The following is a 26878-nucleotide window of genomic DNA, read 5'->3' on the forward strand; positions in this document are numbered from 1 at the left end:
CACGCCAAGACTGTAGGATCCTACGCAGTGCCGTAGGAGACCGCACCGCCACTTCCCAGCAAATTAGGGACACTGTTGCTCCTGGGGTATCGGCGAGGACCATTCGCAACCGTCTCCATGAAGCTGGGCTATGGTCCCGCACACCGTTAGGCCGTCTTCCGCTCACGCCCCAACATCGTGCAGCCCGCCTCCAGTGGTGTCGCGACAGGAGTGAATGGAGGGACGAATGGAGACGTGTCGTCTTCAACGATGAGAGTCGCTTCTGCCTTGGTGCCAATGATGGTCGTATGCGTGTTTGGCGCCGTGCAGGTGAGCGCCACAATCAGGACTGCATTCGACCGAGGCACACAGGGCCAACACCCGGCATCATGGTGTGGGGAGCGATCTCCTACACTGGCCGTACACATCTGGTGATCGTCGAGGGGACACTGAATAGTGCACGGTACATCCAAACCGTCATCGAACCCATCGTTCTACCATTCCTAGACCGGCAAGGAAACTTGCTGTTCCAACAGGACAATGCACGTCCGCATGTATCCCATGCCACCCAACGTGCTCTAGAAGGTGTAAGTCAACTACCCTGGCCAGCAAGATCTCCGGATCTGTCCCCCATTGAGCATGTTTGGGAATGGATGAAGCGTCGTCTCACGCGGTCTGCACGTCCAGCACGAACGCTGGTCCATCTGAGGCGCCAGGTGGAAATGGCATGGCAAGCCGTTCCACAAGACTACATCCAGCATCTCTACGATCGTCTCCATGGGAGAATAGCAGGCTGCATTGCTGCGAAAGGTGGATATACACTGTACTAGTGCCGACATTGTGCATGCTCTGTTGCCTGTGTCTATGTGCCTGTGGTTCTGTCAGTGTGATCATGTGATGTATCTGACCCCAGGAATGTGTCAATAAAGTTTCCCCTTCCTGGGACAATGAATTCACGGTGTTCTTATTTCAATTTCCAGGAGTGTAGATTTCATTATTAAACACTGCTTACACGGTTTGTTCAGTATGTGTACCAGAGACTTCGAAGAGATTTTGCATCCGTAAAACGAAGTGATCGCAGTTGCCCAAGAGTTTGTAAAGGAATCTGAGCAATGTGTTCCTATATACTGGCCTTCAGATCAGGTAGAAGCCGAACGAGTCCCTGGAAAACGATTTCTTTCAGATATCCCCAGAGCCAAAAGTCACACGGAATTCGTTTAGGTTATCTTGCAAGCTGTGCATTTGGAAACCATCTTGAGATAACACGTTCGTCGAAGGTTGCATTAAGCAGATCTTTCACTGGTCGTGCGACATGAGGTGTTGCCTCATCTTGCATGAAAACATTAGTTTCCACGCAGTTACACTCTTCCAAAGCAGGAATCACGTACTGTGCAAGGAAGTCCTTATAACGTTCATATATTACAATACGCCTGACAGGCGAAGAACGGGCGAGAATGAAGACGATTCTGCCGTCCGGAGTGGCCGAGCGGTTCTAGGCGCTACAGTTTGGAACCATGTGACCGCTACGGTCGCACGTTAGAATCCTGCCTCGGGCATGGATGTGTATGATGTCCTGGTGTCATGCGAATAAAGATAGGTGAAGAGGAACTTGAACCAATATGGGATGTATGATCCCAAAGCATAGTTTGAGTGAAGTTCATGTTGAAAATACTGAAGGATGATTACACTGATAAAGGGGCAGTGGACCAATAGTAGCTACAGATAGTACACTTACAGCTTATAATGACAAATCAAATTATACCACGTATGATGAAGATTTTTTTTTTTTTTTTTTTAGTAATGTAGATGAGGGTAGTGAGATGGACTATGTGTACCAGTTTGAGGTGAGAGAACATAGCTCTTTCAAGATGCAACCTTGTGTAATAGTTATAGCAAAAAGGAATGCCATAGATAAACGGTGAGAAATTACAAAGCCAGTATTTTAGCTCAATTGTTGTGGTGGTGAAAAAAGATGGATCTGTTGGAATGACACTGGATCCTACAGCAACAAATAAAATTATGTTTCCAAATGTTCAAATGTTTGTGAAATCTTATGGGTCTTAACTGCTAAGGTCATCAGTCCCTAAGCTTACACACTACTTAACCTAAATTATCCTAAGGCCAAACACACACCCATGCCCGAGGGAGGACTGGAACCTCCGCCGGGATCAGCCGGAGAGTCCATGACTGTAGCGCCCTAGACCGGTCGGCTAATTCCGCGTTATGATTCCATAAATGGCCCAACTAGAGATATTAGAAGAACTGATTCAAAATTTTGATAATGTTCAGAGTACCATTAGCAGAAGAATGTAGAAAGTCTACTGCATTTGTTTACAAGCGTCGATTTCACTGTTCTAATGTAGTACCATCTCCTTTAAATGTATCTGCGTCAGACAGTCTACATACCGGTTGATCAAAAAGTCAGTATAAATTTGAAAACTGAATAAATCACGGAATAATGTAGATAGAGAGGCACAAATTGACACACATGCTTGGAATGACGCGGGGTTTTATTAGAACCAAAAAATTCAAAAGTTCAAAAAATGTCCGACAGATGGCACTTTATCTGATCAGAATAGCAATAATCATCATAAGAAAGTAAGACAAAGCAAAGATGATGTTCTTTACAGGAAATGCTCAATATGTCCACCATCATTTCTCAACAATAGCTGTAGTCGTGGAATAATTTTGTGAACAGCACTGTACAGCATGTCCGGAGTTATGGTGAGGCATTGGCGTCGGATGTTGTCTTACAGCATCCCTAGAGAAGTCGGTCGATCACGATACACTTGCGACTTCAGGTAACCCCAAACCCAATAATCGCACGGACTGAGGTCTGGGGACCTGGGAGGCAAAGCATAACGAAAGTGGCGGCTGAGCACACGATCATCACCAAACGACGCGCGCAAGAGATCTTTCACGTGTCTAGCAACATTTGTTTTGTTGTTGTTGTTGTTGTAATAAAACCCCATGTCATTCCAAGCAAGTGTGTCAATCTTTACCTCTCTATCTACATTATTCCGTGGTTTATTAAGTTTTCAAATTTATACTGACTTTTTGATCACCCAGTATATCGGATTGTGTATTAGGAGAGGAATTACTGTCAAGAGTGACACATCATGTAGACGACGTATTGAGTCCAGCCAGTAGTTGGAGAGAACATAACGTAATTTTAGATATGTGTTAAATGCAGTCTCTGACAATGGTATCAGGGTTAGTACCGAGAATATCGAATTTGCACGAAAAGAAATTAAGTTTTTGGGACATTATTTCGGAAGATGGTATTAAGTCAAATCCAGTAAAGATGCAGGTGCTATAGGAAACACCTAAACCCCTCCCTTCACGTCGACACCCTTCATATCCAATCTTAACACTTACCATGCTAAGCCCTTAACTGCATGCCACTCCCTGTGTGTTGGCTGATTTTTCTATTTTCAACAGACTTTAAATAGCTGTAAAGGACGTTTAGTTAGAGATACATAAAAACTACAGGTATGGTTTAAGACTTTAAGGTTTCAACTTTACCTGGGTTAACAGTCATGTGTATGGGGCATATACTGTTTCCAAGAAGTGATGTGGATTTCTCCTCGATTTTGCGAAAATAAATTTTTGTAATTTAATTTAAAGAAGAAATAAATTTTGGAAAGTGATCATTTGACATTGAAAAGACATTTTTACACCATTTGCACATAAAGCATAGCTACATACACATAAGCTATTTTGCATAGTGAACCACAGTGTGATAAAGCTTGAAGCACGGGGTGACACACAAACCTTCATTACACTCACTGCACTCATAAGAAGTATCTTTCCTCCCAGCTTTCCCACTAATGTTCTTTTGTTTTCCACTACACACTACACAACGTCTTTGTGCTTTCTTCTTCCCTTCTGCCATTTCCACAAGGTTCGGAAAATGTTTCTGCGACAATCGAGCAATCGTTGCAGATCCATGAGAATCCTCAATTCTCTCTCCTCTCTGTAACAATAACGCAGTGCAGACCTCCTGTATAAACTTAGGAGTGCTCAGTTTCTTCTCATTGATGCAATTGTGCAAAATACAACCATTGGAAACTGCCATGATTATGAAGTGGAAGGCAAGCTTTCTCCACCACTTCACTGTTTTGGGGCAAAAATTGCAGCTAAATACTGGATCACTACACCAGTGACTGGCCATACTTGGCCTCTCACTGATTGACATGTGGTGGATGATAGCCAGAAACGTCTTTGTTTGAGCAATTGTTAGCGTCCTCCACTGCTTGAATCTAGAATTGGGCCCTAATTTGTTTTGTGTTCTCAGTGTGGCCAGCTTCTGTCTACCATATAGGTTTGTTTGTTCCTTCATAACTGAAATAACCCTGTCATTTATAAAATGAGGAAAAAAATCTAAATATTCACTAGACTGACCGAGTCCTACATTATTTAGCACACCGTGAGACCCTGTAAATAACAAAATGTTTGATATTTGCTCCACTATAGTCCAGTCATCCTGTGAAATGTCACTCAATCGTGGCCTCTTTCGATGATGAGGTGGGGGGGGGGGGGGGGGGGGAACACAGGCGGTGGCTCACCTTCGTCTGACGAGAAATCTGTGTCTGAAATAATACAGAACGTAACAACAAATCGCAACATGAACTATCTTGTTCTGCATCGATTTAGTAAGATATTAGACTTCCCTGGACTATCGTTATTTTCCGGCATTTCGTAAACACTGTCACTATCGAAATCCGAAAAATGATCACCAGTAGGTTCAGCAAGTACTTCTTCAATCATTTTTAGAAGTTTTCCATCCTCATCACTCGCCATTGTGAGTAAAAAGAAGATAAACAAGCTAAAACCAAAATACTAGCGAAATAATCAATGACAAGCAAACGACAGGACACCACAGAACACGTAACATACGCGTGAAAAACACGTGAATTTGTTCGGAAATACACTCCTGGAAATTGGAATAAGAACACCGTGAATTCATTGTCCCAGGAAGGGGAAACTTTATTGACACATTCCTGGGGTCAGATACATCACATGATCACACTGACAAAACCACAGGCACATAGACACAGGCAACAGAGCATGCACAATGTCGGCACTAGTACAGTGTATATCCACCTTTCGCAGCAATGCAGCCTGCTATTCTCCCATGGAGACGATCGTAGAGATGCTGGATGTAGTCCTGTGGAACGGCTTGCCATGCCATTTCCACCTGGCGCCTCAGTTGGACCAGCGTTCGTGCTGGACGTGCAGACGGCGTGAGACGACGCTTCATCCAGTCACAAACATGCTCAATGGGGGACAGATCCGGAGATCTTGCTGGCCAGGGTAGTTGACTTACACCTTCTAGAGCACGTTGACTGGCACGGGATACATGCGGACGTGCATTGTCCTGTTGGAACAGCAAGTTCCCTTGCCGGTCTAGGAATGGTAGAACGATGGGTTCGATGACCGTTTGGATGTACCGTGCACTATTCAGTGTCCCCTCGACGATCACCAGACGTGTACGGCCAGTGTAGGAGATCGCTCCCCACACCATGATGCCGGGTGTTGGCCCTGTGGGCCTCGGTCGTATGCAGTCCTGATTGTGGCGCTCACCTGCACGGCGCCAAACACGCATACGACCATCATTGGCACCAAGGCAGAAGTGACTCTCATCGCTGAAGACGACACGTCTCGATTCGTCCCTCCATTCACGCCTGTTGCGACACCACTGGAGGCGGGCTGCACGATGTTGGGGCGTGAGCGGAAGACTGCCTAACGGTGTGCGGGACCGTAGCCCAGCTTCATGGAGACGGTTGCGAATGGTCCTCGCCGATACCCCAGGAGCAACAGTGTCCCTAATTTGCTGGGAAGTGGCGGTGCGGTCCCCTACGGCACTGCGTAGGATCCTACGGTCTTGGCGTGCATCCGTGCGTCGCTGCGGTCCGGTCCCAGGTCGACGGGCACGTGCACCTTCCGCCGACCACTGGCGACAACATCGATGTACTGTGGAGACCTCACGCCCCACGTGTTGAGCAAATCGGCGGTACGTCCACCCGGCCTCCCACATGCCCACTATACGCCCTCGCTCAAAATCCGTCAACTGCACATACGGTACACGTCCACGCTGTCGCGGCATGCTACCAGTGTTAAAGACTGCGATGGAGCTCCGTATGCCACGGCAAACTGGCTGACACTGACGGCGGCGGTGCACAAATGCTGCGCAGCTAGCGCCATTCGACGGCCAACACCGCGGTTCCTGGTGTGTCCGCTGTACCGTGCGTGTGATCATTGCTTGTACAGCCCTCTCTCAGTGTCCAGAGCAAGTATGGTGGGTCTGACACACCGGTGTCAATGTGTTCTTTTTTCCATTTCCAGGAGTGTATATACGAATATATTGCATTACCTCACTAGGTGCTGCGATGTAGCGCTAATATGATGAACTGCAAGCATTACAGGACCTACAGGTTGTAGCGGGAACTCTAACAATGCGTTTGAAATACTAAAACAATGTGGAATGCGGCGGGACGTAATATTACGGCGGCCGCATTTTCTTCGTTTCCGCCCGCGACGTAATATTACGACAGCCGCACGGTAAGTGTTAAGGCACCATCAAGAGCTTATCTCTTGCAGAAATACGCCCTGACGTCTACTTGTCCTATTAGCTATTGTTCTAGTTCTCACATCCTCCTTTACATCAATACTGCAGTACCTACCTCCACTCCACAACGATCTCATGCCTCTCTGCTGTGGCGTCCATACATACATTCAACTTCCCAGTATATCATCCTCACAACTGCCAGACTAACGACCCGTGTACTGCCCCTCGTCCTTCCATTTTTCCTTCCTTACTACCAACACAGTATCAGTTAGCAGTTGACCCTAAGGGACTTGCCGCATGTAACACCACCACCGTCGCCGTCGCTGTCTTTGAACAATCTACACCATCAGTGCCTGTGCTTTATTGTGAATCATCAAAAAGAATAATTTTTATTGTATTTTGAACATTTTCATTTTAATATTTTAACACTATCTGTATGTATTTTTACGCCGTTAGGCTGAAGAGCGGAAGCGTGGCTTCTTCCAGCGTCTTACACCCTCCCCAGTATAAGAGGGATGCAGTAATCGATAAAGAAAATAAAATCTGTGTTGCTTGTTTGAGGGATATCGAAGTTTATTTAACTTCTGGACACGATTGTGCATCCAGGCCTCTACAGTTAGGAGCAGTGCCTCTCCTTCGTGTGCTGTGCGGCTGTTACGGGTGTGTTGCCGCTACGACCTGCGCCCGAAAGCGGTAATCTTGACGGCTCGTTAACTCTGTCGTCACAGCCGCGCCACTCAGCCTGCCGCCTCAAGCACCCAGATACTGTTTCGCGCTGCTGCTTTCTGGGTGTATTTAGTTCGTCGTGATACTGTAACCAAAGCTTTAATGCTATGAACACAGCTGTCTCGTGCATTCAACAGTTAAAATGGTAGACATTTGTACTGCGTCCCGATTACATTTTGTGCAGCCATTTGCTTATGGCTCTCTCTCTCTCTCTCTCTCTCTCTCTCTCTCTCTCTCTCTCTCTCTCTCGAGAGAGAGAGAGAGAGAGAGAGAGAGAGAGAGAGAGGAAGGGGGGGGGGGGGTAGGGAGGGAGAGAGAGCTGTGTAGTTCATCGAGCTAGAAGTCATGTTTCTAACATCATTTTCGATTTGCAGTTGTATGATGCCTGTCTATAACGCCATAACATTTTCATCATACTATAACTTTGTCTAATGCTTTCTCTCGCTGCCTTACGGAACTTCTTACCTAAAATCCGTACACAGCATTTCAGTGTAGTACAGCAGAGAAGAATACTATTTCAACACACGTCTTCGGCCTGGAGTCTCATTGACTGTAGTAGAATTGTCTTCTGTAACGAGTCCCGCTGCGAACTGAGCCCCGATCACTAGCGAAGACGTGTCTGGAGACGCCGCAGATAGTGGTGGTGTGGTGTGCGTACTGTAAGACCTTCAGTACACACACCATCAGATTATTTGACTTGTCGCTCTAACGAAGTAGGCGAGTGTCAGCAATATGTCTCGTGGTCTTATCGTGGCGTGTTTATCTTCTGCCGTTAAGTCAGACGATAGCAATGTAACTTGCACGCTTAGAGTAGCAGATTCACGGTGACCAACTTTAAACAGAACTTGATTAATTTTCACACACATTTATTAAAATAATAAGAAGCATAAAAATCACTTAACTTGGTTCTGGATGCTATTTACAATTGACGATCTGAAGTTCCTTTGGTACTGGTACGTTAATCTTATTCTCCCACATATCTCTGATACTTCACAAAAGTGTCTATACATTTATCTTCATGGGTATGTACAGGAATATGGTAATCTTATTAGGCGCAGACTGAAACTTCACTATAGACTGGTACAGACAAATGCAGACTGGTACAGACTGGTGCAGACAAATGCAGACTCACCAATCGGAAGTGTGTACACTCGTTATAATACGTCGCCCGTTCATGTATTACTGCGCGAGTGTGATCCGCGAGGAGAAAAGGTTCTACGTTAGCAGCAATCTCATTGGCTAAGTTACATCTTAATAAGCGGATTGGCGGAAGCACAATTTGGTCCGTCTCTATGGGAGCGCCATCTCGTAGTGCGGAGACGGACGAGGGCTGCGCCTGCGCCGTTGTGCTTAGCGGGGCGCGCTCTAGTGGGAAAGTTGTGTACGTGCTGACTACGCGGAACCATGTACACAACGGGTGGGATACCAATCTGACTGTCGCCCGCCGTAAGACCCAACAACGAGGAGTGATGATGTGGGATGCCTTTGGTTGTCATTCACGGCGCCCTTAAACCACGCCGGTCGCCGTGGCCGAGCGGTTCTTGGCGCTTCAGTCCGGAACGGCGCGACTGCTACGGTCGCAGGTTCGAATCCTGCCTCGGGCGTGGGTGTGTGTGATGTCCTTAGGTTAGTTAGGTTTAAGTACTTCTACGTTCTAGGGGACTCATGACCTCAAACGTTAAGTCCCATAGTGCTCAGAGCCATTGAACCATTTGAGCCTTAAACAACAGCCGTAAGTCGACGATATTGTACGCCTCACTTTGTTTCCCTTCATGACAAACCAACCTGGGCTTACATTTCAGCAAGATAATGGCCGCCCTATCTTGGCGAGAGTTTCCACTGCTTCTCTTAGTGCTCGCCAAACCCTTCCTTGGCCGGCAAGGCCGCCGAATCTCTTCCGAATTGTGAAAGTTTGAAGCATTATGGGCAGTGCCCTAAAACCATCTCGGGGTTCTGACAATCTAACGCCCCAGTTACAATTTTGCACGATATCTCTCAGGAGGATATCCAACGACTCTGTAATCAATGACAAGCTGAATAACTGGTTGTCAAGGGCCAGAGGTGTACCAACGTATTACTGACGTGCTCAATTTGTGAACCTCTTGCTCTTGAATAAATCATGAATTTTTTCTGAAATTTGAATCATCTGTTTCTCTGTACACGTAAATCTCGTAATCTCATATACTGATTTCCGTCACATTTGGATAATTCCTTCCTTGAACGTCGTCTCTCTCTCTCTCTCTCTCTCTCTCTCTCTCTCTGAGTGCATGTAAATACTGGTCATGTCGTCAAAGTCCCAAACAGAATGCACGCAGGTCTTAGTAGTGTGCGGCTAGCGACACGAATTACGTGATGTACAGTTCTGCAGATTCAGACTGAGACGATTGTTGGATGACCCGAAGTAACCCTCTGCCGTGTTACACTGTTCAGTCAAGCCAGAAAAGAGCAGTCAGTCTCGTTTTGACCTGGGAGACAGTGTTAAATTGTCACTACTCCTACATTATTAATAGTGTAAATGACCTTAGCGGCCAGACTACTTACAGAAACATTTCTTCACTCGACCGCTGGTGTGGGAAATGTACACGGCCAAAACTTGACTTTCCGCCTCCAGCTAACTCCTAGCTACTTACTCCACAGATCTCGACGAAGTTAAAACAAGTCAGCAATTCGAAGTCATTTGGTCAAAAGCACGCAAAAACACCTTACATCACATTTTCGTGAAAATAAATTAAATTTGTTGCCTTCAACAAATATCATGTCCAGCAAGTTACTGTCACCTCAGCCCTCTGCGTACCAAGCATACAGTACCCTCCGTCCTCCCCATAAACCGCAGTGGTTTGCATCTTATGGATCACCGAGTACCTATTTCAAAAACACGCACTGAAACGTCACTTTCACCCCAGATGGTAACATTCATCCATTTGAATCTGTTTACTGCCTTTATCCCTTGGTCTCCCTCTAGAACTGTTTGCCTCAACACTTCCATCCACTAGCAAATTGACGATTCCTTCATGCCGTAGCATGTGCGCTACCAACTAATTCCCTCTTTCAGCTAATTTGGCCATAAATTTCTTTTTCCTCCAATTCTGTTAAGTACTTCTTCACTAGTTATTCTTCTGTAGCACCATCTTTCAAAAACTTCCATTCTCTTCTTATATGAAGTGCTTTCCGTCCATGTTTCATTTCGGTACGAATCTTTGCGCCAGACAAATACCTTCAGAAGAAGAATTACTATCACACAAATTTATATCAGATGTTATAAATTTCTCTTTTTCGAAACAATGTTCTTGCTGTTACCTGTCAGCATTTCATATGATCGCGACATCGGTCACCATCACTTATTTTGTTGCCCAAATAGCAACTAACCTGGCATTTTCAGAATCTCCTTCCTGATGTAATTCTCTGAGCACCGCCTAATATAGTTCGATTAAATTCCATTGCACTTGTTTTACTTTTGTGTAGGTGTCTCTAATACCCTCTTCTCAAGAACGTATTGATTCCATTTATCCGCTCTTCCGATGTCTTTGCGTTTCTGACAGAATTAAATATCATCAGTAAACTTCAATATTTATGTAAAATAAAGAACAAACCGCCTTCAGTCACAAGTTGCATTTATTTATTGCACTATGCATTTCGAGCCCTGGAGGCTCATCTTCAGGTGCTTTTTAGTGATTTACTTCATGTGTTTTAGTTGTTTGCCTGTTGATATTACATTTTTGGTTACAACATGGTATATTGTAAATATAAGTTTAACAGCGTTAATAATATATGTAATATCAACAGGCAAACAACTAAAACACATGAAGTAAATCACTAAAAAGCACCTGAAGATGAGCCTCCAGGGCTCGAAATGCATAGTGCAATAAATAAATGCAACTTGTGACTGAAGGCGGTTTGTTCTTTATTTTACGAAAGTAAAACAGTCGCGGACGAAACACTGGTAAACAATGGATAAAATTAAGTTCAATATTTATATTTATTCTTCTTAAACTTGCAAATTTCTCCTTGGTTTGCCTCACAACTTTCTCGATGTATAGACTGAATAAAATCGGAGTAGGTTGCAACCCAGTCTCACTTCCATCTTCTCTACTGCTTCCTTTTAATATCCTTCGTCTTTTATAACCACAGTCTGGTTTCTCCGCAAGCTGTAGTTAAACTTTCGCGCACTATACTTTATACCTGCTACCTTCAGAGTTTCAACGCACAGGTTCCGCATTATTCTTGTGTGAACGCAATGACGCGTATGAAATGTATAATGGAAATTGCTATTAGCAGCTGAAAGGTGGCACCTATTGTGGCATTCCGTAGTGTCCTTAAAATCGCACTTAATTATTTCTATTATTATTATCAACTTCCAAATAATTTTCAGCAGTTGCGAATAACGATCAACATTTATTATATGATTCAGTATGGGTTATTATGTGATCAAATGCTAAGCTTGAACCCGGCTAGCGGCTCTGTGAGTGTTCTGAGTGTATTTTCTTATTGGCAATGTAGTATTTCGTCTTCATTCAAAGCTCTCATGACGTAGTTCTTCGAGATTTTTCCTTGGCACTCCGTAAAGCATTGGCAGTTGCTGTCTATAACTACACACCTACATCTACATACATACACGGGAAGCCAGCGCATGGCTCATGGCGGAGGTTATCTTCTATCACCACTTTCCTGTTCCACTCGCAAATAGTGCTTGCGTACGAGCCCTAATTTCTCCTACCTTCGCGGTCCGTACACGAAATGTACGTTGACGTCAATAGAATTGTCTGCAGGCAGCTCCAAATGCCCTTTCTGTATATTTTCTGAATAGTGTTCCTCGGAAAGAACGTTGCCTTCCCTACAGGGATTCTAGTTGAAGTTCGCGAAACATCTCCGTAATAGGTGTACTTGGATGTTGTCCAAAAATTCTGATAACAAATCTAGCAGGCTGCCTCTGAGGTGCTTCGATGCGTTCCTTCAATCAGACCTGGTGGGGCTCCCAAACAACGAGTGTTACTAAAAATGGGTCGGGCTAGTGTTGTATATTCGACCTCTTTTACATATCAACCACACTTTCCTAAAACTTTCCCAATAAACCGACGTCGACCATTCGATATCCGTACTGCCATCCTTAGTGCTCGTTCCATTTCATATCGCTTTGCAGCTTTACGCTAACATATAATCGACGTAACTATGTCAAACCGTACACTACTAAGGCCGAACTCCAACATTATGGGATTGTTTTCCCTACTGATCTGCATTAACTTACTTTTTTTCACATTTAGAACTTGCTGCCAATCGTAACATTAATTAGAAAGTTTGTCTAGGCCATCTTGTACAATCCTACAGTCACTAAATGACAACCGCTTCTCATACACCACATCATCATCAGCAGCAGCAAAAAGTCGCAGAGTGCTGCTCACCTGTCCGTCAGACTACTTTTAAATACAAAGAATAAGACAGGGCCTATCACGGTACCCTGGGGTATTCCTGACAACACCATCTCTGATGACGTAGCGATGTCTGCTGCCGAACTCCGTCCGCGCACACCACGCAAGGAGTACGTCAGACAAAGAAATAATAAACACAGTATCTGAACTAACGTATGATATATAAATAACGTCTTTCCGTACAATTTAATGATCATGAAACTGTAATGAAATTCAGTACAGGCGACATATGCGTCGCGAGAGAACATCAACTATATTGGTATTTAAAACATTTTTAATATATGAGTTACATTTCAGTCGCAGTGTCATATTTCGTCTTATACTATGAGTAGTTTCGATCTCGCTGAATCATCTTCAGAGCTATGATGCTGCGTCAGGAACCTGTCGTGTCTATTAGAACTACAAATCATTTCTGACACAGACACTGCGAGTTTCTGACACAATTACATAGATCTGAAGATGATACATCGAGTTCTAAGCCAGTCATACTAAAAAAAAGACGTGGAATTGCGTCTGAAAAATAGACAACATATTAGAAATGTTCTAAATACAGGGTATAACGGGTACAAGTGAAGATATTATTATATGTTATATCTACTTTAACATGTACACACATCGGTATTTTGGTTCTCTTTTCTCTGTGTCAAACAGTCTTCCCACAAACATATCACGTAATTTACTACCTGATATTTTCTGCACAGTCTAGCTCCACCATTAAACGGACTACGCCTGCCGATATAGACTAACCGTTTTACGTCCGCACGTCCGCAGATGAACATCTGGCCTGCTGCTCAGCGGAAAATAGGCACTAATGGCTTGTGTTGTTGTGTTCGACACTGCACACAGTGGTAAGGAGAGGTCGTAGGAAAGCTGGACAGCAGCAGAAATTATTAGTGAAGAAGTTAACGCAACGGATGGAAGGTTTACTTAACTTGTAATTCTCCAACGAACCAAGACTGATTACAGATAAGCAGGAAGAACTAGAATCCAACTCGTACAGTAGCAACTGGGATGGGACTCGCTGTCCTAAACACGAACGAAGGTGTCATAGCGTAGTGGCTCCAAATGCAAATTCAAATGGTTCAAATGGCTCTGAGCACTATGGGACATCTGAGGTCATCAGTCCCCTAGAACTCAGAACTACTTAAACCTAACTAACCTAAGGACATCACACAAAACCCAGTCATCGCGCCAAATGCAAGTACGCGAGAGACTGCCACCGGCCGTTCTATACCGCGGCGGCAGAGGGCCCACGTGGTACGGAGCTGCTGCTGGTTTGGCACAGAGGACGCATACCACTGGGTCCCGCGCGACCGCTGTCGGCGCCAGAAGCGAACTCTCCATTCCGTTACCAATCTTGGTACGCCATGGTGTGGTGTCGATACCTAGAAACTAGTAATAGCTATAGTTATTAGTGTGCAAATGACGTAAATGCAAAGCGCTAAACAAACCGGTATAAGCGTGCATATTCCAGTACAGAGATATGTAAACAAGCAGAATACGGTGCTGCGGTCGGCAACGCCTATACAAGACAACAAGTGTCTGGCCCAGTGGTTAGATCGGTTTCTGCTGCTACAACGTCAGGTTATGAAGATTTAAGTGAGTTTCAACGTGGTGTTATAGTCGGCGCGCGAGCGATGGGGTACAGCATATCCGAGGTAGCGATGAAACGGAAATTTTTTCCGTACGACCATTTTAGTTGTGTACCGTGAATATTGCCCGCCCGGTTGGCCGTGCGGTCTAACGCCCGGCTTTCCGTGCGGGAAGGAACGCCGGTCTCCGGCACGAATGTTCTGTTTGCCTCAGAGTAATAACTAAAACCTACGAAAAGAGCCTATGATTTATTAATACAGGATGTAACAAAAAATGATAGAATTTTTAAAAAATCATAACTATTATGTTATTTGAGATATGTGCATGAACAACGTACTGTTGGAAAGAGGAAACACTGTTACAGGAAGCGCATAACCCGATATGCTTGAGAACTTTCTTTTCCCATGGTTGGAGACTGATTCGTACGACTTCATTTACCAACAGGACGGGGCACCGCCACACTTGCATTTGGAAGTGCGAGAATCTTGAAATCAAAGGATTACTAAACGATGGATCTGTCGCACTGAATCAAATGATTGAGCCTTACATTACAAATCTCTCTAAGGTCACCGGACTTGACTGTATGTGATTATTTCTTGCGGGGGTTTATAAAAGACTCTCCTTATCAACAGTGAATGAGCTGAGACATCGCATAACGGCAACTGTGGAAGCTGTAACCCAAGACAAGCTCCCTGCAGTGTGGGAACAATTTCAATACCGCGTTGACTTATGCCGAGCATTTCAAGAGAGGCATATTGAACGTATATGAAAAGGTGTGAAAAAAAGATTTTGAGTTTCCTGTTCCTCAAAAAACAAAATTCATTGTGTATGTTTATTAGTTTCAGAAATATAGACGTGCCAAATGGGCACGGGCAAATAATTGCTTTCTTCTTTTATTGTTGTGTTTGATGATTCGATATTATTAATGTTATCAGAATTTGTTTTATAAGGGTCTAAGTGCAATCAGCCCGACCGGTTAGCCGTGCGGTATAACGCACGGCTTTTCGGATTGGGAAGGAGCGGCTGGTCCCCGGCACGAATCCGACCGGCGGTTTTGTGTCGAGGTCCGGTGAGCCTGCGAGTCTGTGTATGGTTTTTAGGCGGTTTTCCATCTGCCTCGGCAACGTTCTCCGCGTACTCGTACATCACCATTACTCTACCACGCAAACATGGGGGATACACTCGTCTGGTGTGAGACTTTCCCTGGGGTTTCCACCGGGGGCCGAACCACACAATAACCCTGAAACAGTGGTTCGGTATGGGGAGGCGGAGGGGTGAAGTGGACTGCGGTAGTCGGCGTGGGGTTGCGGACCACGGCGGCTGCGGCGGGAACGGAGCCTCTCCGTCGTTTCTTGGTCCCCGGTTAACATAACATAATATAACATAACCGCGAATATCAGGAATCCGGTAAAACACCAAAACTTCGACATCGCTGCGGCCGGAAAACGATTCTGCAAGAACGATACCAATGACGACTGAAGAGAATCGTTAAACGTGACAGAAGTGCAAACCTTCCTCAAATTGCTGTAGATTTCAGTTCTGGGCCATCAGCAAGTGACAGCGAGTGAACCATTCAACGAAACATGATCGATATTGGCTTTCGGAGCCGAAGGTCCATTAGCGTACCCTTGATGACTGCACGACACAAAGCTTTACACCTCGCCTGGGCCCGTCAACACCAACATTGGATTGCTGACGACACCAAACATGTTGCCTGGTCAGACGAGTCTCGTTTCAAATTGTCTCGAGCGGATGGACGTGTACGGGTATGGAGACAACCTCACGAATCCATGTACCCTGCATGTCGGTAGGGTGATGTCCAAGCTGGTGGAGTCTGTGTAGTGGTGTGGGGCGTGTGTAGTTAGAGTTATGTGGGACCCTCTGATACGTGTAGATACGATTGTGACAGGTGACATGTACGTAAGCATCCTGTCTTATCATCTGCATCCACTCCATGTCCATTGTGTATTTTGACGGACTTGAGCAATTACAGCAGGACAATGCGACACCCGACACGTCCAGAATTGCTGCAGAGTGGCTCCGGGAACACTTTTCTGAATTTAAACACTTCCTCTGGCCTCCAAATTCCTCAGACATGAACATTATTGAGGATATCTGGGATGCCTTGCAACGTACTGTTGAGAAGAGATCTCCACCTCCTCGTACTCTTACGGATTACACTGGCCTCGCATTTGGGAGGACGACGGTTCAATCCGGCGTCTGGGCATCCTGATTTAGGTTTTCCGTGATTTCCCTAAATCGCTCCAGGAAAATGCCGGGATGGTTCCTCTGAAAGGGCACGGCCGACTTCCTTCCCCGTCCTTCCCTGATCCGACGAGAACGACGACCTCACTCTTCCCACAAACAACCCAACCCAAACCCTCTTACGGATTTGTGGACAGCCCTGCAGGATTCATATTGTCAGTTCCCTCCAGCACTACTTCAGAAATTAGTCGAGGCCATGGAATGGCCGAGCGGTTCTAGGCGCTACGGTCTGGAACCGCGCGACCGCTACGGTGGCAGGTTCGAATCCTGCCTCGGCCATGGATGTGTGTGATGTCCTTAGGTTAGTTAGGTTTAAGTAGTTCTAAGTTCTAGGGAACTTATGATCTCAGATGTTAAATCCCATAGTGCTCAGAGCCATTTTGAACCATGGCATGACGTGTTGCGGCACTTATGCGATTGCCAGTTTGTTTGGCTCTTCAGTGTACTTATGCAGACCTAATGTTGTTCAGTACACCGCCCTCAGTCAACAATAAAATTACCGACATTCATACCCATTACCCCTTGTATAATGAAATTAGTTATCGACACGGTTACGCTTGCTCATTTACAGACGACGAGGATACAGAAAACTATGCAGCTCTAATGCTCGTGGGGTAATTCCCGAATTTAATTCAGCCAAACTGTGTGACGGCACGCAGCTAGTCACGTACGCACCGTCTCCGTATTGGGCACAGCAGGTCGCGATGGGAGCCACCTGTTTGATGGCTGCGCACGGCGCTCCACTGCCAGGTAGTCGGCACGGCACGCTGGGCGGGCAGGCAGCGGGGCCCGCGTATCGACCCCGCACGCGCACCCGGACCCAGGCAGGCGCAGGCGGGCGGCCGCCGCCTCCCACGCCACGTGCCCGGCCGGGCAGCCGCTGTCTCCGCCGGGAAGGGCCCGCCTGCCTGGGGCGCAGCAGCGCTGAATTGCGATCCGACACAAAAGCGAAAGTGCATTTACCGCTGGCTGGCTGGCTGGCTGACGTCACAGGCGCGACCTTCGCCGCGCGCCGCCCGTCCTTGCAGACAGCCGCGGCTATACGGCGCGCTACCTGCCTGCGACAGCGCTTCACTCGTCATTCCTACCTTTGCAGACACGTACAGAGAGAGTCCGATCACCACCGGCAAATTTTCACAGTTGTTGAAGCAAGCGCTGTAACGACGCATTCACCGATGGAAAAAAAAGTCGCAGCACCAAGAAGGAGTTGTGCGGCATTAACTAAAAAAAAAAAAAAACACGCTTGTTTCTGCTCTGAAAGATGATGTGTAGTCACATTTAGCGCCAGTCGCGTAAGAGTGGCACTAGTAGCGCCACAATGAGGGTGCAGGGGAGGTTTGCTTTAAATACACTCCTGGAAATTGAAATAAAAACACCGTGAATTCATTGTCCCACGAAGGGTAAACTTTATTGACACATTCCTGGGGTCAGATACATCACATGATCACACTGACAGAACCACAGGCACATAGACGCAGGCAACAGAGCATGCACAATGTCGGCACTAGTACAGTGTATATCCACCTTTCGCAGCAATGCAGGCTGCTATTCTCCCATGGAGACGATCGCAGAGATGCTGGATGTAGTCCTGAGGAACGGCTTGCCATGCCATTTCCACCTGGCGCCTCAGTTGGACCAGCGTTCGTGCTGGACGTGCAGACCGCGTGAGACGACGCTTCATCCAGTCCCAAACATGCTCAATGGGGGACAGATCCGGAGATCTTGCTGGCCAGGGTAGTTGACTTACACCTTCTAGAGCACGTTGGATGGCATGGGATACATGCGGACGTGCATTGTCCTGTTGGAACAGCAAGTTCCCTTGCCGGTCTAGGAATGGTAGAACGATGGGTTCGATGACGGTTTGGATGTACCGTGCACTATTCAGTGTCCCCTCGACGATCACCAGAGGTGTACGGCCAGTGTAGGAGATCGCTCCCCACACCATGATGCCAGGTGTTGGCCCTGTGTGCCTCGGTCGTATGCAGTCCTGATTGTGGCGCTCACCTGCACGGCGCCAAACACGCATACGACCATCATTGGCACCAAGGCAGAAGCGACTCTCATCGCTGAAGACGACACGTCTCCATTCGTCCCTCCATTCACGCCTGTCGCGACACCACTGGAGGCGGGCTGCACGATGTTGGGGCGTGAGCGGAAGACGGCCTAACGGTGTGCGGGACCGTAGCCCAGCTTCATGGAGACGGTTGCGAATGGTCCTCGCCGATACCCCAGGAGCAACAGTGTCCCTAATTTGCTGGGAAGTGGCGGTGCGGTCCCCTACGGCACTGCGTAGGATCCTACGGTCTTGGCGTGCATCCGTGCGTCGCTGCGGTCCGGTCCCAGGTCGACGGGCACGTGCACCTTCCGCCGACCACTGGCGACAACATCGATGTACTGTGGAGACCTCACGCCCCACGTGTTGAGCAATTCGGCGGTACGTCCACCCGGCCGCCCGCATGCCCACTTTACGCCCTCGCTCAAAGTCCGTCAACTGCACGTACGGTTCACGTCCACGCTGTCGCGGCATGCTACCAGTGTTAAAGACTGCGATGGAGCTCCGTATGCCACGGCAAACTGGCTGACACTGACGGCGGCGGTGCACAAATGCTGCGCAGCTAGCGCCATTCGACGGCCAACACCGCGGTTCCTGGTGTGTCCGCTGTGCCGTGCGTGTGATCATTGCTTGTACAGCCCTGTCGTAGTGTCCGGAGCAAGTATGGTGGGTCTGACACACCGGTGTCAATGTGTTCTTTTTCCCATTTCCAGGAGTGTATTTTAAATATAGTTTGTAACGGCCATTAGCGTTAGTTAGCTTTGAGATTGGACGTGGTCACTTGATGTTAGACAATAATAGAATGCCTTTAAGACGACAAAGAAGGCATTAGCAACACTTCATTGAGTTTGAACGAGCTCTTATAATAGGGCTACGAGAAGCAAGATGTTCCTTCTGCGATGCTGCGGACAGACTAGGAAGGAGTGTAGCCACTGTACATGATTGCTGCCAGCGGTGATCACGAGAATGTACGGTCTTAAGAAGATCGGGCTCTAGAGGACCACGTGGCACTACCAAGAGTGAAGACCATCGTCCGTGTTCGGTTTTTGGCTCTGGCGCATGGTACTGCATCTGCAGCAGTGAACTGAGCAGCAGTTGGCACTATAATGACACAACGAACTGTTATAAATCGGTTACTTCAAGAACAGCTCCGAAGCAGACGCTCTGTGATGTGGATTCTAGTGGCCCCAAACCATCCTTATCTGCGACTTGGCTCGTTTCAAGCGAGAGTTCATTGGCGGGCAGAGTGGATGTCTGTTGTGTTCTCTGATAAAATCTGGTTCTGCCACGGTGCCAGTGACGGCCGTCCTTTGATTAGGAGGAGAGCAACTGAGGGACTGCAACCAACCAGTCTTCTACGCTCTAGACATACGGGACCTGCACCTGGAGTTATGGTCTCGGATGCGATGCCGTGTAACAGCAGGAGCACACTCTTGGTTATCCCGTGCATTCTGACTGCAAATCTGTATCGATACCCAAGAAGTTGAGATTATCTTTGCCTTGTCATCATATTTATTTATCTATTATCATCTTTGGGAATCAGTAATGTACTTGAAAATGGGCTTATACCCGAAACCTAGGTTGGACAATAACATCTATAATATACTGTGAAACAAAGCTAAAAACAATGTTTGTTTAGTTAAAATAATAAATGTTTAACGATGAGCTCAAAAATTATGGTCTCGAAGTAAATTTACAAATATGCTGAGGAAAATTAGCTATTCAATATAATGAGACTGAATAAGACGTTCAAATTCTGTCAGGCAATATGTATTAAAATTCGATTGGACGTATGTAATGATCTCATAGAGATAAGCAGGTAGGAAGCTGAATGAGATTTTCACTCAGCAGCGGAGTGCTTCCTGGCAGATTAAAACTGTGTGCCGGACCGAGACTCGAACTCGAGACCTTTGCCTTTCGCGGGCAAGCTCTCTACCAACTGAACTACCCAAGCACGACTCACGCCCCGTCCTCACAGCTTTACTTCTCCCAGTAGCACGTCTCCTACCTTCCCCCAGGCTGTGGCTAAGCCATGTCCCCGCAATATCCTTTCTTTCAGGAGTGTTACTTCTGCAAGGTTCGCAGGAGAGCTTCTGTAAAGTTGAGAAGGTAGGAGACGAGGTACTGGCAGAAGTAAAGCTGTGACGACGGGGCGTGAGTCGCGTTTGGGTAGCTCAGTTGGTAGAGCGCTTGCCCGCGAAAGGCAAATGTCCCGAGTTAGAGTCTCCGTCCGGCACACAGTTTTAATCTGCCAGGTAGTTTGAGGCAGGATGCTGCACGTCCTTACAATTAACAGAATAAGCGTAGAAAATGTTTAGCAACGGAAAAGTATGATTCGTCTCTCCGTAATTATCGAGGAAAGTAGAACATAGCTGATGTGAAACTACAGACGTCAGATGACGGAATGCACTATGCTTTGGCTTGCTACAATTAAAATTTAATTTGAGAAAATGATTATTTACTTTCTGATTTGACACTGTTGTTAGCTTGCCCAAAAAGTTAAGAGCTGAGCTCTGCTGGTAGATGTCAAAACTCAGTCCTCCCAGCGCCTGAGGTTTAGGGCAGTGACGATAAGACCATTACGGAGCTGGACATTGTCGAGAATCCTTGAGTTTAAGAGTCTGAATTTCAAATTTTTTGAGTGTATCTGCTTGTATGGTTTTAATATCTGAGGTTGAGTAGCTTTTTTTAAGAAAATTCAGATGACGGTATTCTTCACAAAGTACTCTTTCATTCCCTGTAACGGACTGTCGTTCAGACAGAGCAGGCAACTATGTGGCTAGGTTTATAGCGTAAGATCGCTTACTCCTAGTATGCGATGGCACGACTATCCTAGTACTTGACGATATGGCATATTGGGACACGGTACCTTATATTAGGGTAAATTAATCTTGTCAGCCTAGTAGCTGGATTCAGGCCAATAATTTTACTGAATGGTTTTACAATTTTGTGAACTTTGCGGAGCGATCTTTTGATTATCCTGTTGTGCTACAACATGATGGGCATCATATCGCATTTTTGTGATAAACAGAGCAAGAGAAAACCCTGTCCATATCATCTGTTTATCACCCCATTCTATAAATGAAAAACAGCCTCTTATGTGCAATTCATGGGATGGTTTAAAAGGTACTACCCGAAGAAATAGAATCCTGGTGGCAAATAACCAACGTCATCTCTCAACCTCGTTTTTGATTACGAGGTTATTTGGAGCGGCCTACTTGTGAGCAGAAACAGTGGAAAATGCTGTAAAAGGTTACTGGAAAATCCATTGGAACAGTATTTGCAATTATAGGAGGTTTATTCAATGGTATCCATTATTTACACGATTAACTATGAACAATACATGATTCAAAATTCAATTCACAATTATGTTTATTGGTGTAAATTTAAGCTTTTCACCTCAACCCTTCTTAGGGTTAGCAGGAATACCACGGCGATATTCAGTGTAACAAGCATATACACTCCTGGAAATTGAAATAAGAACACCGTGAATTCATTGTCCCAGGAAGGGGAAACTTTATTGACACATTCCTGGGGTCAGATACATCACATGATCACACTGACAGAACCACAGGCACATAGACACAGGCAACAGAGCATGCACAATGTCGGCACTAGTACAGTGTATATCCACCTTTCGCAGCAATGCAGGCTGCTATTCTCCCATGGAGACGATCGTAGAGATGCTGGATGTAGTCCTGTGGAACGGCTTGCCATGCCATTTCCACCTGGCGCCTCAGTTGGACCAGCGTTCGTGCTGGACGTGCAGACCGCGTGAGACGACGCTTCATCCAGTCCCAAACATGCTCAATGGGGGACAGATCCGGAGATCTTGCTGGCCAGGGTAGTTGACTTACACCTTCTAGAGCACGTTGGGTGGCACGGGATACATGCGGACGTGCATTGTCCTGTTGGAACAGCATCCGTGCGTCGCTGCGGTCCGGTCCCAGGTCGACGGGCACGTGCACCTTCCGCCGACCACTGGCCACAACATCGATGTACTGTGGAGACCTCACGCCCCACGTGTTGAGCAATTCGGCGGTACGTCCACCCGGCCTCCCGCATGCCCACTATACGCCCTCGCTCAAAGTCCGTCAACTGCACTTACGGTTCACGTCACGCTGTCGCGGCATGCTACCAGTGTTAAAGACTGCAATGGAGCTCCGTATGCCACGGCAAACTGGCTGACACTGACGGCGGCGGTGCACAAATGCTGCGCAGCTAGCGCCATTCGACGGCCAACACCGCGGTTCCTGGTGTGTCAGCTGGGCCGTGCGTGTGATCATTGCTTGTACAGCCCTCTCGCAGTGTCCGGAGCAAGTATGGTGGGTCTGACACACCGGTGTCAATGTGTTCTTTTTTCCATTTCCAGGAGTGTACTTAAGACATAATGATTTTGCAATAAACCAGGAGTTTGGCATACACGATGCAAACTATGGGGTAATTTTAAGACCAGTTAGTACCCGCCCAGCAAGCCCCCATCGAGAGACACCTGATACAGTAAAAGCAGTAGTTTCTGAATCTGCTCAGTGGCTAGTGTCCGCAAAGAGGCCGTTTGAAACAATTCAAATGGATGAAAGCTGTAGCGGTATCAAAGGAGACAGAAGCGGAAGTTCTGTTCTTGGAAAAGAAGAGAAAAAATAAACAAGAAAGAATCTTCCAGTCACTCGTAGCCTGATACAGAAGTACACACATAAAAAAAGTTTTGCATCACTTCGGTTCCGAGAGTTCCGGAACCTGTACAGAAAATTGGGAAAGAGGTCAACATAAATATAATTTCCGCCTTTTCTATTGATCATGAAAACCACACATTGCATTTTGTACCACCAAACAGCAAGACCTACAGAGGTAGTGGTCCAGATTTCTGCACACACCGGTACCTCTAATACCCAGTAGTACGTACTCTAGCATTGATGCGTGCTTGTATTCGTCGTGGCATAAACAGCCCGTTTCAGTCTATCCCAGACATATTCAAAAATGGTTCAAATGGCTCTGAGCACTATGGGACTTTACATCTTAGGTCATCAGTCCCCTAGAACTTAGAACTACTTAAACTTAACTAACCTAAGGACATCACACACATCCATGTCCGAGGCAGGATTCGAACCTGCGACCGTAGCAGTCCCGCGGTTCCGGACTGCAGCGCTAGAACCACACGACCACCGCGGCCGGCCAGACATATTCGATTGGGTTCATGTATGGAGAGCATGCTGGCCACATTAGTCGAGCGATGGCGTTGTCCTGAAGGAATTCATTCAGAATATGTACACGATGGGGATGGGAATTTTCATCCATGAAGACGAATGCCTCGCCAATATGCTGCCAGTATGGTTGCACTATCGGTCGGAGGATGGCATTCACGTATCGTACAGCCGTTACGGCGCCTTCCATGACCACCAGCGGCGTACGTCGGTCCCACATAATGACACCCCAAAACAGCAGTGAACCTCCACCTTGCTGCACTCGCTGGACAGTGTGTCTGACCGGGTTGCTTCTAAACACGTCTCCAACGATTGTCTGGTTGAAGGCACATGCAACACTCAACGGTGAAGTGAAAGTGATGCCAGTCCCAAGCGGTCCATTCGGCATGTTGTTGGGCCCAACTGTACGGCGCTGCATGGTGTGGCTGCAAAGATGAACCTAGCCATAGACGTCGGGAGTGAAGTAGCGCATCGTGCAGCCTATTGCGCAGTTGAGTTGTAACAAGACGTCCTGTGGCTGCACTAAAACCATTATTCAACGTGGTGGCGTTGCTGCCAGGGTTCCTCCGAGCCATAAACCGTAGGTTGCGGTCATCCACTGCAGTAGTAGCCCTTGGGCGGCCTAAGCAAGACCTGTCATCGACAGTTCCTGTCTCTCTGTATCTCTTCCATGTCCGAACAACATCGCTTTGGTTCACTCCGAGACGCCTGGACACTTCCCTTGTTGAGAGCCCTTCCTGGCAAAAAGTAACAATGCGGACTCGATGGGACTGAGGTATTGACCGTCTAGGCATGGTTGAACTACAGACAGTACGAGCTGTGTACCTCCTTGGTGGTGGAATGACTGGAATTGATCAGCTGTCTGACCCCCTCCGTGTAATAGGCGCTGCTCATGGATGGTTGTTTACATCCTTTAGTGACATCTCCGACCAGTCAAAGGGACTGTGTCTGTGATACAGTACCCACAGTCAACGTCTATCTTATGGAGCTCTGGAAACTGGGGTGATGGAAAAGTATTTTTGATGTGTGTGATTGAGGAAAATGCTTCAGATGTACAGCCTGAAGAAGACGACACTGAATGCATGCTCCGCAGTGGTGTTTCTGTGAAGAGTAAAGTGAAGAAATGGGCACAGTGCATGGAATGCTCTCCTTGGTCTCCCAAGGAATAGTAACTTGAAAAAGAGCTTTTTTTGCCGTGACTGCACTTCATTTGTACAATAAACGGTGAAAATGTTCGAGAGGGATAAGAAAGAGAATATTATTATTTTTGGGTTTATCGGTTCTCATGTTAGTTTTTTTCTTTCACTGTTTCATATTAAGACACCATTTCTATTTATATCCAGTTTGACTAGTTTGAATCTTTTTCAAATTTACATGTATGGGTGTCAAGTATTGCGAATTCAATAAATAAAATGTGCAGTACAATGATATAATAAACATGCATTCCATACCAAACGTTCTAATATAAAGTGGAGTAATGTAAAAAGAGAAAAGTTTCGCATAGGGGATGATGTTACTGTGAGGTTCACCCACAACTGGCATCAATTACGCCGCCTCGTCCGACAAGGCGTGAAGGCAGTCGGCCTCTGGAAATATGTCCCATCGTCCGCGAGACTCTCCTATGTATGGAAAACTAGTTTCAGGGCAAAATTTCGGCCAGAGTAAGTTCATGTGACGCTTCATTTTGGCCAAAAAATTTTCAGTGTGATTCAAGTTCGGCACTCGCACAAGCCAGTCGATCACGTCGAACCCAGCTTCTTGCGAAAACCTTTGCTGAGAGATTGGACTTGTGTAGACCCGTGAGTGGTCCTGTTGGACTGGATCACTTCATTGGTATAGCGTACTGAAACCAACATACTGGCCTGCGTATTAAATAACAGTTTGTCGTATACTCGTCTGTGGCGCAGCGTGTTATATCCGACATACCTCGACTATATCCGTGTTACGCTTGCGACACATTAACAAAGAATACAGTGTAAAAAATATGGTATCGCGGGGTCACGAGTCTTAATTACTTCTGTGGAAATGCGTCTTCAAACTCCGTCACGCGATTACCACTTGTATATACACTGAAGTGACACGTCGTAGGACAGCGATAGGCACATATACACAGGGCGGTGGTATCGCGTACACATGGAATAAAAGGGCAGTTCATTAGCGCAGCTGTCATTTCTAGTCAGGTGATTCATGTGAAAAGATTTTCGACGTGATTATGGCCGCACGACAGGAATTAACAGACTTCGAACACGGAATGGTAGTTGTAGTTCGACGCACTGGACATTCCATTTCGGAAATCGTTAGGGAATGCAATATTCCGAGATTCGTAGTGTCAAGAGTGTGCCGATAATACCAAATTTCAGGCATTACCTCTCACCACGGACAACGCAGTGGCTAATTGCCTTCACTTAACGGCCGAGCTCACCGGCGCTTGCATAGAGTTGTCATTGCTAACAGACAAGCAACACTGTTTCAAATAACCGCAGAAATCAATGTGGGACGCACGACGAACGTGTTCATTAGGACAGTGCGGCGAAATTTCGCGTTAATGGGCTATGACAGCAAACGATCGACGCGAGTGTCTTTTCTAACAGCACGACATCGTCTGCAGCGCGTCTCCTGTGCTCGCGACCATATCGGTTGGATCCTACACAACTGGAAAAGCGTGACCTGGTCAAATGAGCCCCGACTTCAGTTGGTAAGAGCTGACTGTATGGTTAAAGTGTAGCGCAGAGCACCATGAAGTTAGGGATCCAAATTGTCAACTAGGCACTATGCGAACAGGTGGTAGCCCATAACGGTGTGAGCTTTGGTTATATGGAATGGACTGGGTCCTCGGTAATGTTCTGCTACTTGCAGGCCATTTGCAGTCATTCATGGACTTCATGTTCCCAAAAAACTATTGAATTTTTATAGATGTCATTGCTCCATGACAGTGGGCCGTAATTCTTCGCGATTGTTTTGTTGGAGATTTTGGACAATTCCAGCGGTTTGCTCACCCACATCGCCTGACCTGAATCGCGTAGAACATTTAAGGGACACAATCGAGAGGTCAATTCTTGTACAAAAC

The sequence above is a fragment of the Schistocerca gregaria genome, chromosome 2 (assembly GCF_023897955.1).
Source record: "Schistocerca gregaria isolate iqSchGreg1 chromosome 2, iqSchGreg1.2, whole genome shotgun sequence".
Lineage (NCBI taxonomy): Eukaryota > Metazoa > Arthropoda > Insecta > Orthoptera > Acrididae > Schistocerca > Schistocerca gregaria.